The sequence below is a fragment of the Phalacrocorax aristotelis genome, chromosome 6 (assembly GCF_949628215.1).
Source record: "Phalacrocorax aristotelis chromosome 6, bGulAri2.1, whole genome shotgun sequence".
Lineage (NCBI taxonomy): Eukaryota > Metazoa > Chordata > Aves > Suliformes > Phalacrocoracidae > Phalacrocorax > Phalacrocorax aristotelis.
In genome coordinates, this window is record NC_134281.1 from 43606254 (window position 1) to 43623016 (window position 16763).

Genomic DNA, 16763 nt, shown 5'->3' on the forward strand with positions numbered 1-16763 from the left:
GATAGAATGCTCATATTTAAACACAAATTTGGATACACATGGAATTACGCCAAGCACCTGCAGCTCTACAGCTAGAAAAGTCTCAGTGCGTTGTTACCTTCATTTTGCAGGAGCAAAGAACAATTCTTGCAATAAAACTTACCTGCCAGCATTACATTTGCTTCCAGACAACATGGGCTGTCATACTTCAGGAAAGGATTTCTGGAGATAGTAAATATCTCCATCTAACACACACTTCAAAAATAAACTTTCTTTTGTAGTGCCTTTTCTATTTTGGACAGACAGAGGCACATTGTTATTTGGAATCTGTGAAGCACAGAGAATGTGCTCTGTATAGCATGAGGCATGGATGCCAGGATTGCCCCAGCTGGCAAACTGAAGGAACACAAAGGAATATAGGAGAAGGGAGGCTCTCTGTGTAGGCAGAGCTGTAGAAAGTTGTTACAAGAGAAGTCTATGAAACAATATACTGAAGGAGTACCAAGTTCTGACTGATGGGCTGGAGGGGAAACGTCACAGATCTTAAACAGCCTGGAGGGAGGAGGGGAGGAGGCCGTAGTTGTAGAAGAGTAAAGTTATGAAGATGAAAAGGGCATAGGCAAAGTTTGAGTTGATATGACTGAAAGAAAGGGTCAAATATTATGGAGAAGAGTTCACTAAATCTTGTCAGCTTGTGTGTAAGAAGGAGGTGGCAGAAGAATAAAAGGTAGTGCTGACATTGCTAACCTGGGAGAAGGGGAGGGACGCAGGGAGGGAGGAGAAATTAAAAAAATAATGGAGAAAGGCAGGAAGGGGGAGGGTGGAGAATATAAGAAATAAGGTGCTCAATTTTGTCCAAATTGCCCTTGAGCTGGCAGGGGGGTTATGCTGGATGATGTGCTGAAGAGATTTATGTGTATGGGGTAGGGTTGGAAAGGCAGATTTGTGAGTTGTCAGCATAGAGTTGATAGTGGAAGAGCAAGAGAGAGCCATGAGACTGAGCACAGATGGGAAGAGAAAAAGCCCAGGCCAGACTCTGGGAGATTTCCAAGGAGGAGGAATGATCTACATCACCAGAAAAGTCACCAGAGAGCAGGATGTTCACCAGGAAGCAAAGAGCAGGAGGGACTCAGAGCCTAGTTAAGAAATGGCTTGTGAGTTTGGTGTATAGAGGGAGCATGAACATTTAGAAGTTAATTTTGTGAGAATGAATCAGTCTTCTAGTTATTACTAATTAGTTTTATATGACAAGGGTTTGAGAGACTTTGGGTAGCAGTTAGAGTTCATGGATTGCTGTCTAGGCTGGAGTAACCCAGAGGAAACCTGTACCTCAAGTCAGGGAAGGACAAAAAGGAAGAACAGCAGAGGCAGCATGAATAAAAACCCAGAAGAAGACAGACTATGGTCTCTCACTGCAGGCCTCCTCCATTTCTAGTGGCAGTGACATTTAGACACCACAGTGATGGATGTTTGCTGACTGTCTGAAATACACACATCCATGGGGTGTTTGCAATGAGTTATGGTCACCTTGTTCTCTCCTAGGCCTGAAGAGTTATCACCTAGTGCAGAAGTATGGGCATGACAACCAGGGAACCAAATTATCTGGCGGAGTTTATTAGTCACAGCTCAGGAGTGCAGAGTAGTCACAGTTTACAGCTCGGTTTATTGGCTCTTGCAGGGCACCAACTCCAAATGCAGGAGTCTCTCCAGCTCCACTTCCTGTGGGCATCTGCCCAACCTTTTCGTGACAGCATGGGATCTCTCCTCTGTCCGTGCAAATCATGGATATGCCACGTGCTTAGGTGAAGGCAGGTGTTAAAAAATGCATTGTAGAATCTGTGTTCCTTAAGTCTTGGAGTATGTCTCGGTGTCCTTTTCAGACCCGGGGAATGTAAAGCTGCACAGTGGCCAGAGGGTGTTCTGCTTTTAGGTCTGTCCAGCGTTTCTTGCTGCTGCACTGTTGGGGTGCAGCTGTGCTTTGATGTAGGCTTTCAGCTCTGGTGCCTGAATGGGAGTGGCAGGGCTATGACCCTTTTGATGCTCATGCTTCGTAAATGAGCAACACAGGCTACGGGCCTGTGGACTGGGCAAGGAATGGAGGAGACAGGGCTCTTGGGACCTGACCTCACCTTGCTCCCAGACAGGGGTCCTACCCTGATTTATTTGTCTTCCACTGGGTTTCAGACAAGCTCTAAGAAGGTTTAAGAGCTCAGCCTATGAGGATGTTGTCCTGCTAATGGACTCCTCTATAAACTCTTCTCTAACCCAGGCATCTTTCCATTTGTAAAATGTTAAGGTCTGCACCCTGAAGATCATTTGCAAATGACAATCAGTTGTCATTTGTGAATAACGTGATATTTTTGCTCTGATGCACCCCATGCGCCTGCTACATACACATAAAAATGTACTGACTTTTTTAATATACCCATCTTTTAGCACAAAGTAGCACCCCTCTTTTGAAGAGAAAGATTTTAAGTGCTCCACTTGTATGGCTGTGAGGAGATGGTTTTCAAGACAACTCAGGCACCGCTCCAGGGAGTTAAAAGGCAGGTTTTCAGGAGCATTCTAGCCTTCACAGGTTCCACCAGGAAATGTACACCCGGATTTTGTGTGTAAAGTGAAAGCTGGGGAAGGGAGCTGTTGGGGAAACTCATTCACAAGTCCTGATTTTAAGAGGTGCTGAGTGATGCAACTGCTCTGCATGCAGCCAGAACAGTGCACAGAAATCACGTAAGTGCAAACTAGATGTCTAGGAAGAGTGAAAAATCCCAGTAGGCACCTCTCCGCATCTTTAGGTATCTAAATACCTTTAACCATCTGGCTGTAGGCAATAAGGTCTAATAAAATGTTGTGCAGATGTAGTAGGTAGGTAATTTGATTTTGGCTAGTAGACAGATGACGTGATTTCAGATTATGTATTTTTTACTATTTTCGGTAGGTCTTTTTAATTTTACTTTTATTTTGAAGCTCCTGATTTTAGGCTGTTACTTTAAACCTTTCTCAGCTGGTGACTCTGACTGCTTTTCAAACCTTCTAGTTTATAACCTTTGTACTCTTACGCATGAATCTAGGCCAAATTACCACCTTCTGTTCACTCTCCAGTGTCTTTTAGCTTTAAAGTAAGCAAAATGCAGTTTTGGTCTGCTGGGGCTGGGAACCTTGGGAGACACCATTGTTGTGGCTTGTTGTTTTTTTTTTAATTGGCTTGTATACATTTGGATGAGTCACCATCCATGTGAATTGTTCCCTACACCTATATCTTGTTTAGTCAAGCAGAATTAAAATAAAATGTGCATAGGGTTTTTTGCCTGGCTTGGAGCAGAGCTTGCTCTTGAGTGCCAGTGGAAAGCAAAGGTGGATGCTGTCACATAGCAAGAAGAAATTAAGGAGTAAATTTTACAGCTCTCCTGTGATCATTGTTCAAGGGAGAATTCTCATGAAATGAGAATGAGAATCTAATTGATGGCCTGATTTGCCATGGCGGTGCAGCCATCCTTTCCTTCTCTGCTTCTAATAAATGCTCTCTGCATTCACCCCCACATAGGCAAGAAAAATCCATGTGACCAGAGAGGGAGACCTTTAAGAAAAGACCAATATTTGCATATCTATTATGGCTATACTCAGTGTTATACTTGTTTCATTAAAATTTCTATTTGGATAATATGTAAGGTCAATACTGTCACTGTTCTGGAAAATTCATTTATTTTAAAATTAAAGCTAAACACAGCAAGTATGATTCTTCCCATGTCTCCACCTGTGTAAATCCACTGAACTTGACAGAGTAAGTAAGTGAAAGCAGAATTGGGCCCAATGTGTTTAGAGGTGGGGGTCTGCTGTGTGGGGGAAAAAAGCATGCTAATTATATGAAGCCTAATTTTCAAGGTAAATCACTTGTTAGAGATGCTCTGAGTTCCTGCTTTTTTATATTCAAGGGATGGTTATTATTTCAGCTGGGTGCCTACTGAGGTCCATTAGCTTTTACACACCCTTTAAGGTTGTCAATTGCTGGGATTCAAAATACACGAAGAAATACTTAGGATTACTTAAAAATACCATGTTTCCCTAAGGTTTCCAGCATTCAAAACTCAAGCAGCCATTTTCAAATTAATTTGCCTTTTGAGAAGACTGAAGATGGGAGTTCTTATCCCAGAAACAAGGAAAGGGATAGCTGCTTTTGAAGCTGGGAGGTGGTGGCGTTCCTGGCCTGTTGCTAGGCCATTAACATTGTCTAAGTCTTTCCGGAGTTTGGGCTCTTTTGTGTGGTCAGTTGTTGTTTACAAGTATTGCTTAACAATCCTTAAAATGCCATCTGGTTCAGTTCTCAGAAATGAGGAAAGGAGAAGAAATGATCTAGGACAGCTACTATGGAAGTCACCTTTAAAGTCTTACAAAAATATATTAAAAGCAAAAGCTATTTTCAACACGCACCAAGGGAAAATGTCTGTTAAGATGGATCTGTTTTAATTTTAACGTTTCTGGTGTAAAATCATAGCGTTTTAAAGATTTCATTTTGTATACAGGAAACTTCTATGTGTCTGTTCGGTCCTACTGAAATGACAAATCTCTTTGTTAAATGACCATGTTTGTTAAATAACCATAAACTGGTTACACTAACTTTCACCCTTAAGGCAGCTGGCTTGAAAGCAATCAGATGGTGTCTGTTACCCTTTTCCAAGGTGGCAGTGGTCTCTTATATGTCAAATGAGCTCAGTGGCTTTAATCCCTGTCCCAGATGTCCACAGCACAAAGAGCTGGATCTCAGGCAATAATCTTTATGTCAGTCTCAACAGACAGAGCCAGAGCTACATTCACTCAGGGGAGCAAGAGGCTTTCTTGTCAGCAAAGATTTTTCCTCCAGCGGGAAAGAAGGAAGATTTACATTAGTGCTTACAGTGTTTGGTCCTTTCTCCAGTGCTATTTCCGAAAATTACTTTCATTTTAGATGAGAGACTTGATGAAGTGGAAGTCCACAGTGAAGAAATGTCTAAAGCCACCTTTTTCATTCAACTTCAGATCCTGTGCAGCATGCTGGGAGTAGGAATATATTACTGTTTTAGAGGAGGGGACTGGATTACAAAGGTGGGATTCATCTCACTGAATTTAAGCATCTAGAAGTTTTCTGTAGGTATGCTTTGTAATTAATGAGAAGGAACTGGTTTCTCCAGAGCGTGAATCAGTGGCATATGATTTTTCTTTCAGAGCAACTAACTTCTAGGTACCTAGAATTAGGCCATGTGAATGCCACCCTGCCTGACAGAAATCTTTAGGGAGGGGAAGACAGGAATTCATGAATCCCAAATCCACAACCTGATTGCTGGACCATCTTCCCTTATTTAAACTCCTGACTTCTTAATGAAACAAAGATGTGCAAATAGCTTCATGCATGTTATTAGTCTGGGGAAACTGGGAATGCAGATGGTGTTTAACTGGGTAACCCAGGATGGCTCTAGCTGTTACATTCTGGAAAGCCAACAGGGCAGTGATTAGGGCAAGGTGTATGTTTTGCAAGCTGAAAGAAGCCCAAAATAACAGAAACTTGGACCCTGCCAGTTTTTCTGTGCTGTAGGGAGCAGGTACTCATTTTCTTTACATGAGATTGTGCTGGAGATGAGCCTGAGCTTTAATACTGGAGGTGGAGGTCTTTGGAAAATTCAGATCTCTGTTTAAACCTTGTAAGCTGAACTCAGCAATTATGAAACTTAAGGCCAGAAATGACTGCTTCAAATATATATTAAGAGTGCTGTTGAATGTTGGTTGAATGTGACCGGCAAAAACATTTTAAAAAAACCAAAGACAAATATTTGCTGCTGCACTGAAATCAGGTGAGGTTTATATTAGGGACATGGAAATTTTTCCTTTCCCTTTAAACATTTTGAATTATTTCTATCAGCAAAAAGATTAAATTGGATAACATTTCAACAAAGTGTTTGTTAATCTCATGCAAAGAAATGGATTTTGCATCACCTGTCTATATATGTATTTATCATCTCATTACAACTGATCAAAATGGGTTGTGTTTAGCTTGGTAAGTGCCTAGATTTAAAAGAGGTCTGAATGATGGTAAAATAATATCATCACTTTAACATCAGTGAGCAGGAGTTGTTAAAAGGGTCTTTCTTTTCAGTGCTTCACCCATGAGTTGAGAAATCCAATCTTATCCTTGTAGTAACCAGTATTAGCACAGGGGAATTGAAAGGAACATCTGGAGGCAGAAAATCCATGGCATTGACCTGGGGAGGTCAAACTGTGATACTGGCCAGGATTGGGGGAGAGGGGGTGAACAAGGTTAAGGGCCAGATTTGAATCCTGATAGATTAAATGAAGCTCAGAGAGGGGCTCAGGGAGTAACAAGGGATTCCTAACCCTGCCAGCAAAGGGTTTCTGTAAGCCTGCAGCTTGATCATTCTTTTGGGCTGGGGGATGGAGACTTTGCTGATTAGCATGCAAATGCAATGGCACTGTAAAAAGTTCCAGATGATTTTATGACTAAGCCTTGCTGCAGGGAAAAACAGGTTTGACAATATGCATTAGGAAAGGAGAGGTGAAATTAGGTGTCAGTCTACAATCAGTGTGCTTGGGGAGGTACACAGCAAGAGGTGCAGGTACATGGGACGTAAGAAAGAGAATCCTGCAAACAGATACACAGACTGAAAAGGGGAAGCCCCTGCTGTTTAGAAAAATAATACTGGTCTAATAAATGCAACTTTCTGCTTGGCATTAATGAAGCAGATTAATAAGGCTATTGGAGCCCATATGGCCACAGAGATTTCCTTAGACTAAACATTGTTAATGAATGTTTTCAGAAGGTAGTGTTTACACTCAGACATATTTCACCCTTGGAGTGGCCTCCTACGTGAGGTAACTGCAGTGTTAATATTCATGCATCAGATGCATCGTCTCTCTGTGAAATATGTATTATTCCCATTTCACAGAATGATGAACTCATTTCATCATTTGCAAAAACCACCTCTTACATCAGGCCTTGATTATTAATAATCTCAGACATTATCAAGAAAGCTGAATTTTTAGCTAGTAGAATGAGGCCATGAAGAGGGTCATCAGTAGAGCAAGGGTTAGAGTGCAAGAATGTCCTGGTGCCAGTTCTGTTTGTGACTGTGGGTGCTTTAGGAGAGGTTATTTTGCCTACTGCGTGTTAGAGCCAGCTCTGCTGCAGGCATCCGACTGCCCAACAACTGGTGGCAGTCCCCATAGCAGCAGAGGCCTTGCCTATAAACATGTATCCCTCTAAAAATAAATAGCTCATAACCTTACCAAAAATGGTTCAGTGACAGGACTCCGGCACAGGTCGCCTAAGTCACATACCTGTTTAACTCAATGAGCTTTATGGGTTTGACCTCCCAGAACACTGGCTATATTTCTTGCCCAGCACTTCTGGCATCCTAAAGGGAGGCCAGTCACATTTAAGTTCAAAATTACAGCCTGGCTGCTTGGGTTCAGGCAGTCAGATGTGAAAACATACTAGCTTCATTCTTAAATGGAGATTCAGTTGTCTGCTTATCTGCTGAACAAATATATCCGCAAAGATACAGGAATACCAGCACCAGGCAGCACGCAGAGCCCCTGTTCCACTTTCTCCTCTCATAGGTTCCTCAGCTTTCTGTCTCCGCATGCTTCTCTGTCATTTTGATCTCTGTGTCCCTACGTAGTCATGACCAGTCAAGATAAATGGCTTTTATTTTGTTCTCTCTAGAAACAGGGAACCTTAAGCCCTAAATCTCCCTGAAAAGAACTCTGTTGTAATCTTTCCTTAAAGATTTCTAAAAGTTCTTGTCCCCAGTTGTGCAGTTTAGATTGAGTGTGTGATGCATATTCAGAATCTATTTTCTTTTAGCTGACTTCACGTGTAACTGCTGCTTTGTTGAATTTTCCATGTAATGAACTACTGGCTGAACCCAATTCCCTGCCATGGCATTAAGTGTCTAAGTCTGGTGAAGTGGCTATAAACATGAACACCATTATGTTGTGTTTAACTGGTTGTGAGTGCAAATGTGTGCTTAAAGACAAGTTACCTTTGAAAATCAGGCCCAAAGTACACATTTATCCCGAAAAGTCAAGGAGAGTTAATCTCAACAGCAGCACATGTGTGTGTTACTGTATGTATGTGCACGCATGCGTGCGTGCATGCGTGCTCCCTGTCCAGAGACTACTCAGAAATATGCCTAAAATCATACCCCATCGATATGAAGGGCGAGTTAAGAGCAAAAAGAGATGCATCAGCTGTCTCCAAGGCAGTTACCCTGTGGAAGGAGGCAGACCAGCACAGCAGGTAGCAAATGTCTTTTTCCAGAGCATGGAAGTGACTAGTGTGTAGGCAGGCATGAAGGAAAAACCCTGCATCACTTTTATTGTCAGTCTGCCTGTCAAACTACCTTGTTAGGCAGGGACAGTAGGATGGAAAATAGACCAATATTTAGCTTCTTTTTGTGTGCATATGTGAAGGTAGAAATTCTTAGAAAGGACTTATTACAGAAATGTACTTGGTAGTGCCAGAAAGTAAATGTACAGGGTTACGATAGAGAATCATACACATGGTGATACAAAGAGGAAAGAGGTAGTTAGACCTTCTTCTTAACCCAGAGCTGCTAGTGCTGAGAGATTTGTTCTTTCCATTCTCAACCCTGCTTGAGCCCTTCTATGGGAGTGCCTTGTTTATTAATGGAGGGGAATGTTCTCCATGCTCGATTCCTTGCTGCAGTCCCTCCTCTTGGTGCAGGGCAGCTGAAAGTAAAAGAAAGATAAGGTAACATGCAAGAGAGAAGAGAGCTAGAGCAGGATGCTGTTTATTTTCCATCCACCCTCACATTGCTAAAGGACGAAAGAGGGATAGGGAAGGGGAATCCTCCAACTATACCAACTTTTGGACAGACACCACTTGCTTTTCCCTGATGCTTGTGAATGTCACTTCTTGTTTGTGTCAAACTAATATTCCTCTTGAGCAGGGTGGCAAGGACAACAGCACCCACATAATAGGAATATTGTCAGATAAGCACAAGCTCTCGGATGGGAAACGATGCTGTGATGGCATTGCTGATGTGTGTGTGTGTGGCCCCCCAGCTGATTCAGGACTGTCAGAGTCTCATTGTGCTCTATGGACAGGCTGAGAAATGAAACATTTTACCATTAAATTACATATGACTGAGATTGGCTGAATTAACGTACCCCAGTGCATGAGAGCTGTATGATAGGAATGAAGATCGCTCCTCAGCTAATCGTTATTGCAAAGGTTCCTTCCAGCGTCTGTTACACAACTGAGATTGGGCATTAGTAGTTCCAGTTGCTGGCAGTGTTTGCACAGCAGCTTTAATTCTTCAAGTATTTCACACATATGGCAGTTGTTGGACCTTTTGTGCTTTTGGTTTGATACGGTGAATGCATCTTTTTAAGAAGCTTTTCTTCTAAAACTGAACAGTGAAGCAAAAAAGCCTTTTACACCACTTATACACAGTGGATAAAACATTTCTGCAAATTTTGAAAAAGATATATCTTTTCCACTTTTTGACATTTCAGAAGTAAGTCTTGATTTTGCTTTTTTGCTGAATAAGTGGCTGAGGCCATCACTGCGTGGCAGCAGGTTGCAACAAAAGCAAAGAGAAGTTAAAAAAAGGTCATGTTCACTGAGATTGTTCTGAATTCTGTTAGTATTTAATACTCACTTGCCTACCTAGGCATTTTGATACTGTTTATCGCCACGGTGTCTGAGTGCTTCTCAGACATTAATAAGTGTATCCTTGTCTGTTATTCTGAGATAGTGTATAGATATTCTGTTGGAGTGAGATTTTCGTCACAGACAGGTCAAAGAGCAGATTCTGCAAAAGCGTGGAGGTAGGAAAACTGATAATTTAAGACTTCTGAAGGCAAGTCCAAAGCTGTACGTCCAGAGCCACAGGAGTTGGTTGTGTCTCTGTATCCTGCAAGTACCCTTCAGCTCCCAAACCATGTGGTCAACTTCTTTTCTTCTTGCTGAAGCTTTAGAGGAGAGCATTCTCTTTGGGAAACATTCAGCATCCTTTTCCCTGAAATCAGTCAGGCAGCGTTTCTGTTCCAGTTCTGAGAGTGAGTGGTCAGTAAATAGGTGACTGAAGTGAAAATATGTCAGGGGCAAACTGAAGAGATCTCTTTTATAAATTTCCCCAGTATCTCAGGAAAAATTAATATCAACCTGTCTCTTTCAGGCAGTATTTCATGAACAGTAGTTTCATTTGCATTTAGCATTTCACCGTTGGCAATAAGTGTTTTTGCATTAAGTATTTGACCATTTGACCAGCAGATTTTGCTGCCGTAGTTTAAAAAGAGGTGAACATCATTAAAAAACCCTCCCAGGTTAAAATGGATGCTAAATATAGGTAAGAGTTTGCACAGAGGAAACAGGCTGCCCAGTGCATGTGTACTCAGCTGGGTGCCCTTGTCACGGGTACTGGTTTTGTATCTGGTTCCCCAGTGTGCTGTGGAATTTGAATTCTTCCCTTTACACAGCATGGACAAGCTATCACACTCATCTTACTTCAGGCTCTTTTGCAAAGGCAAATGGCACTGCTGGAAACTAATCAACATAATTTTTTACTCTTCACAGAGGTCTATTAGCAATCATTGCTGTAATCTTGGGCTGTGAATGGGGACAAGCGTATACCTAAATTCAAACCCAGAAATGTTTTGTATTTTCTATAAAGTATTATTGCCTTGGCTTGTCTCTGGCCAGCCTCTTTTGGGGCTTTTTGTGTTTTCTCCTTTTCCCTAGGTGCTGTAGCTGGCTGTCAGATAGGGAGATGCTGCTGAGGATGCTGAAAAAGCTCAAATGATAATGAATAGGAAAAAGCTAAATCTAACGTCACTGATATTGTAGAAGCCTTGCACAACCTCTTCCTATATATGTGTACAGGAACAGCGTACAAATATTAGTTTTATTACATGAAACACAGACGCTTAGTTTTTATACTGCTTGCCAATGGAGAAGAAAATAATCGTTTTCACCGTACAAAGACAGACACAGCTGTCACGGTATAAAATCCCAACAGAGACAAAGTGCTGCAGATTTATCATGGCTAAGCTAAGCAGAGCTGTCCTTAGGGCAGACTACATCAGTTCTATTTCTACGGACATTTTGTTGGCCCGAAGTTTGCAGCTGAAGAACTAGTTTGTGTTAAAGACAAATACACAACTTGTTTATAGTATAAGAATGCAACCTAAATAATTTCCCAAATCCCATGAAGGAATTCTGTGGAGTGAAGGCGTATGGTGTTACATTTCCAGGTGACTACAGGAAACACTGATCAAATTTCCTTTTCCTATTGAGTATTTATATTGAGAGCAGTTAAGTTAATTGATAAAACACAGGTTTGGCTAGAAGTTTCTCTGTGTCTCAAAGGGAAGCTGTTTGATTTCCATCCCTTGCTCTGGCTTGTCTGAGAGTGTGGGGATGAAGGCTGTGGTTTCTTTTACAAATGCAGCCAAACTACTTCACTGTGCCCATTCAGGTAGAATTTAAGCCTAAAATGAGTGTGAAAATTTAAATTCTCATTTATTACAAGAGCTTGCCTATCTATCGGAATAAAAATTATAAGGATCATTAATTTGTGCCTATGTAAATTAGGAACTGGAGAGGGTTTCCTGATAACCAGTGATACACTCCATTGCAGTCATGCCCAGGATGAAATGTGTTGATTGCCTCCAGGGTTAACCCTGCAGCTTTCATGCAGCGCAAAAGCAGCTTGTTCTGCTCACCATGTGGCACTGGAGCACAGGCAGGAAAGGTCACACGAGCAATCAAGATCAGCATATCCCTACTCAGGTAGGGACCCCCTGTGGCTGTAGGATTAGCTGCAGAGTCTGAGCTGACTTTGAATACATATTTACTTTTAAATGTCCTGACTCTGTTATAGACAGTCTTTGTTTCATTAATCTGTGTCCATATTTGCCATGAACTTGGACAAACATCTGTTTTTGCTGTTTGTCTGGTTTTCATCCTTGCTGGGTTTTTAAAAAATGAAAACAGGAATTAAAAGGTTCGATTATTTTGATAATGTGTCTCCCTGCAGGACTGAGGCATAATTTGACAGGCTACTTTGAGAGCTTTGCTGATGGTATGACTTTAAGAAGGATTATACAAGAAAACTAATAGTAACCATATGCAATTACCAGATAATATTTTTTTTTACATATGAGTGAAATTTTGTAAGAGAGTTGGGGTTTTAGAGGCATGAATTTGGCTGGGGTTAAGAGGAGCTGAACATCTGACCCTATTGGATTTTGCACCTAGAATTTTGGTACAGTAGATTCAAGTTGAGACTTAAAGGCCAGACAGAACCTCCTCTCACCTTTTCTCTTTACCATTCCCACAACATTTGGGGAAGTAGAAAGAGCACATTTACTTCCACATCCCCCCTGCCTCATCCTCTCAGCACCTGCCCTGCCCAGCGCTGGAACAAGGGGCAGCGGTGCATACATGTAGTGCTGTCTCCAAGGCAGGTATTTATCAGGGAGAAGTCACTGACCTCCTTGTTTCCTCAGCACTGGAGATCCTTGCACTCTCATTGCTGAGTCTCCCCAGAGAGGTGGGGGTGCTGATGCCTACCCTGGGAGGAGGATAGCATTTAATCTTATCATCTGCTCAGTTGCATCCCTGCGGATGCTGGAGAGGAGCTCTGGGGGCAACCCCAGACAGCAGTGCAGGAGATGTCTGTTCCAGAGAATCCTCTAAATGAATCTTCAACATTTTCATTAAGAAGAGACAATCCTGCTGGACAATTATGGATTGTGACTCTCCCATTTTTCCACAGGCAGAGAGCTTGTGTAAAAACTGACTGACATTTAAAAATGCCAGCAATCTTATTAATTCTTCAGTTCAAGAAGTGTTTCTTGGGGCTCTGTATGTGGAATGCCAGTCAGAGGACAGAAGGGTGATGCAGGCACGCTGACAGAACCAAGCTCTTTACACAAATACTGGATTCCTTTAAGTTTTACTTCTTTAGAATTGTGTTTACCATGTAACTTCTGTCTAACTGAGAAATGCACCTGTGAAGGTTAAGGCACCTAGTGCCCCTGAGAATTACAGCTGTGTGAATACAAGCTCTTTTGTGCTCTGTCCCATGATTGACCTCTTTTTGCCTTGAGAAGAGCCCCTTCTGCAGGAATTAAAGGCTGTTCTGTCTTCCTGCTAGCACAGAGATGTGCTGCTGCTCTTCCTTGTAAGCAGAGTGCACTAATGCAGAGTGCTGTCCACCAGTTATGCATCTGCCAGAAAAAAATGCAACCTTTCCCCCACCCCACCTTTATTATTAGCTGTGTGCTGAGTTTGCCTCTGCAGTGGAGGCAAAGGGAGGTAACTTCCAGTGGGTGAACTATTCTGTGAGCTGCCTTTGTACAGCTCCCACTGCCTTTACCGAGGGCTGTTGAGCAGAACTTGGTCCTCAGCCGGACTGATAATGCAGTTCAGAGAATACAACACGTTCCCCTTCTAATGGCTGCTTCAATAGAAAATTCTGGCATGTGCTGCTGCCAGCTTATTGTTACTCCTTTATCTCAAGGAGCGCTTGGTGCCAAGATGGTGATTCAGAGACTGCTATTTTTCCATGCCAGTTAAAGTGACTAGGATTGTGCATGTTTGCTCTATGCCAGATGTATGTGTATTTTGAAGTCAAATTTGTTTTTCTGTATTGAAAATCATTCTCAGTGGTTGGTAAGTAGATTGTTTTTTCAGATGTAAATCTAGCCATGTGCTGCACACATGGAATCAGAACCAAGGTTACTTCACTTCTAAATCTCCAGTGACCATCCAGTAAATGACGGCTCTTGAAGTCCTGAATCTTTTGGCAGAAAATACAACTGTAGATCACTCTTAAAGGAATGACTCATTGCAGTAAGGCTAGGAGAGGAGGGAAGAGGTTTCTCTAGCCAGTTGATTTGGTTTATTAATGCAACAGCTACTACTGCATTAGAAATTATATTTAGTGTGTAGCAAATGGAAAAAAATCAGATGCCTTCCAGTTCCTGCCATTGGTATGGAGCTGCATTTTGTTGTAAATGGGAGGCGTATATGAAATTATCTGGGGGTAAAAGGCTATGTGTGCATTAAAGGGGCAGCCAGCCTCATATAGGCTAAGCCATCTGTAAGCCATGGGTGCTGGCCACAAACTGTGAAGACACTGTTCGTGGGTTAGAAGGTCTTAAATCCTGCTTTTGAGAGCTTTTATTCTTTGACCTGATTTGCTGCAAGGGAATGAGTTTCAAATTGGAATAAATTTTGACCCAAATAATTGAAAGTTAATCTCACTTTATTTTACGTAATGCTTTATGATAATGCAATTGTAACATGTTTAATGTGGGGCATAGAGGACAACAGTCTACAGAAGCTGACATTTTGCATAAAAGAAACAAAAAAAGGTCCTGAGTATATCTATTCAAACTGAATAGCAGCAGTTGAGAAGATTAACCTTTTTAATAATGACTTACCCTCCTTTATGTGTTTTTGGGGGTGGTCTCTTGTGTGGTATTCATTTGTGACACTCAACAATTAGATTATGTGCAGTATGGTATATGTGAACTGAATAGCTTACTAGGTCAAGCAAATGCAGAAGAGATCGAACCAAACAGGGTGAAAAAAATGAACTGTAACAGAGTAAGTGTATTGCAGGTCAAGTGCTGCTTGAATGAAGCAATGTATTGGTGTAAGTTGCTAGATACAAAATACTGTCCTTCTTGGGGAGTTATCAGAAAATATGCACTCAGTGAACCAGAAAATTGCAAAATTATTTAATAAAATTAATCCTCAGCTGTGAATAGCAAAAATGTCAGACTTACTTTGCATCTAGGTTTTCATCCCAGCAAATATAAATTTATCCCTGGATTCTTTTGTCCTGATTTTAACATTTGCTCTGTTGTACTTAATATAGTTTTATACCCAGTCCATGTTTTCGTAATAAGTGTCAAGTTAGCATAGAGAAATAAGGAAGCATGTTTTCAAGTAGGATTTAAAATCACAATATTTGTGTTTAGATATATTTTCAGGTGTAAGCCTAATAATTTCATTACATATCTTTATAAATCTGATATTTGCTTTCTTTTGCTTGTCACAACAATCTTGTGTTTTCCACTGGGCTACTTGTGTTGTGCAGGGAGCACCTACATGGATAAGAAATAGACGGAGGGATGCAGCTTGCTGGTCAGTGGATGATAGTTGTTCTCTGTGCCCAGGGTACAGAATGTATGGGTCCTCTTGAGCCATGCTGACTAAAACCTTTCAGTCCTTTAGGAGAGCAGGGCCCCTAAGGCTTAGGTGAAGACTATAGTTATTAGAAAGCTTCCTACCGATCCTCTGGGATCTGTGGGTCTTCTGTGTAGTGCTGTCAAGGGAAGGCAGTGTGCCTTTGCTGCAACGTGCTTATCGTATTGCCTACCCTGTGGCTCATTCCTCTGGGACACAGACCTGTCTGTCTGTAGGCTGTTTTGGTTGCTGTTGTAGCTTTGGAAATGGACCTGAATGTTATGGGATAAGCTTATAGGTGTTCACGCTTATAAGCTGCACAAAACAAGATAATGCAAATACCAACACAAGCCTGCGGAGGAAACGATAAGGAGGTCTCGGAATCTTGGGAACTGATCATTAGAGTGAGATTCATTTGCTCCTCTACAGCTATGCCCATTCTTTGATCTACAAGATAAAACCATCAGTTTCTCACTCCCCTACCAAGGTGTCCTAAAAGCATATTTTCCCTAACTCCAGTCATATTGGAAGTTGGAACTTTTCAAACAGGTTGATTCTGCTTTGCCCGGATCTGTCAGTCAGTCTCCATCTTCTGCTTCCCCTTTAGCTGTGGCATCTTTTACTCCTGCCACACTCTTCACCAGAGTGAACAATTCAATCGACTGGTCTGTTTTCACTCTCATCTCCACTTCCCAGTTGTCTTGGCCGCCCCAGGCTACCACCTTTAAGAAAGCAGCTTCTTTCTCCCTTTGGCAGCATAGGCATGTCCAAAGTATAAGGGAGTATAAGGGAGTATAAGGAAGTTTCTGCAGCTTATTCTTCTGCAATATTTTCCTGGTAAGCAGCCAGAGCACTTGCAGTAACTAGCACATGGAGAGACCTTGCTTCCCCATTGACAGGAAGTGTCACTTCTGATGTCTTGCCCCTTCCTGGATCAGAGTGCGTTCTTCTTGTGAAACAGTGGTCACCCACTGAATGAACTGTGCATGGCCTGCTAGACTTCTCTTTCAGTGCTTGTGTGCACTGGATCCAAAGGGGCACTCTTGCATTTGGTACTAGCAGGACTGAAGGACTGGCAGCTGCCAGCCCCATTGACTCCTCTCACAGCCCCATTCCAAACTGACGTGACCTGTGTGCATGGCTGGATGCAGAACTACAGCAGCAGGAGCTGAAATCATCAGCATTGCCTCTGTTCAGATGCTCGAGCAGCCAGTATTAATGTTCATATTCCCTGTCCCAGCTCGAACAGCTCCCCTTAAAAATTCTCCTTTGAACTCCCCTCTGCTTAATTTTCCCTGGGTGAAACTGTCGCTGTGTTTCAGTCAATGTCAAAACGCTCCTTGAATGAACAGAACTAGGACAGAATGGGGAGGGCATTATTTCGCTGCCTACATGGGAGCGGTTTGGCACTGAAGTCATCAGTGCTCTTTGAAAGCTGAGTTATTTCCATGAACATGCATTAGGAGTGCAAAATGTTATTAGAATATGCATTATTATTTTGATTTTCACCTGTCAGTACTGACATCAGTGACAGGAAAGGGCACTATACTGGAAATACGATCTGCTC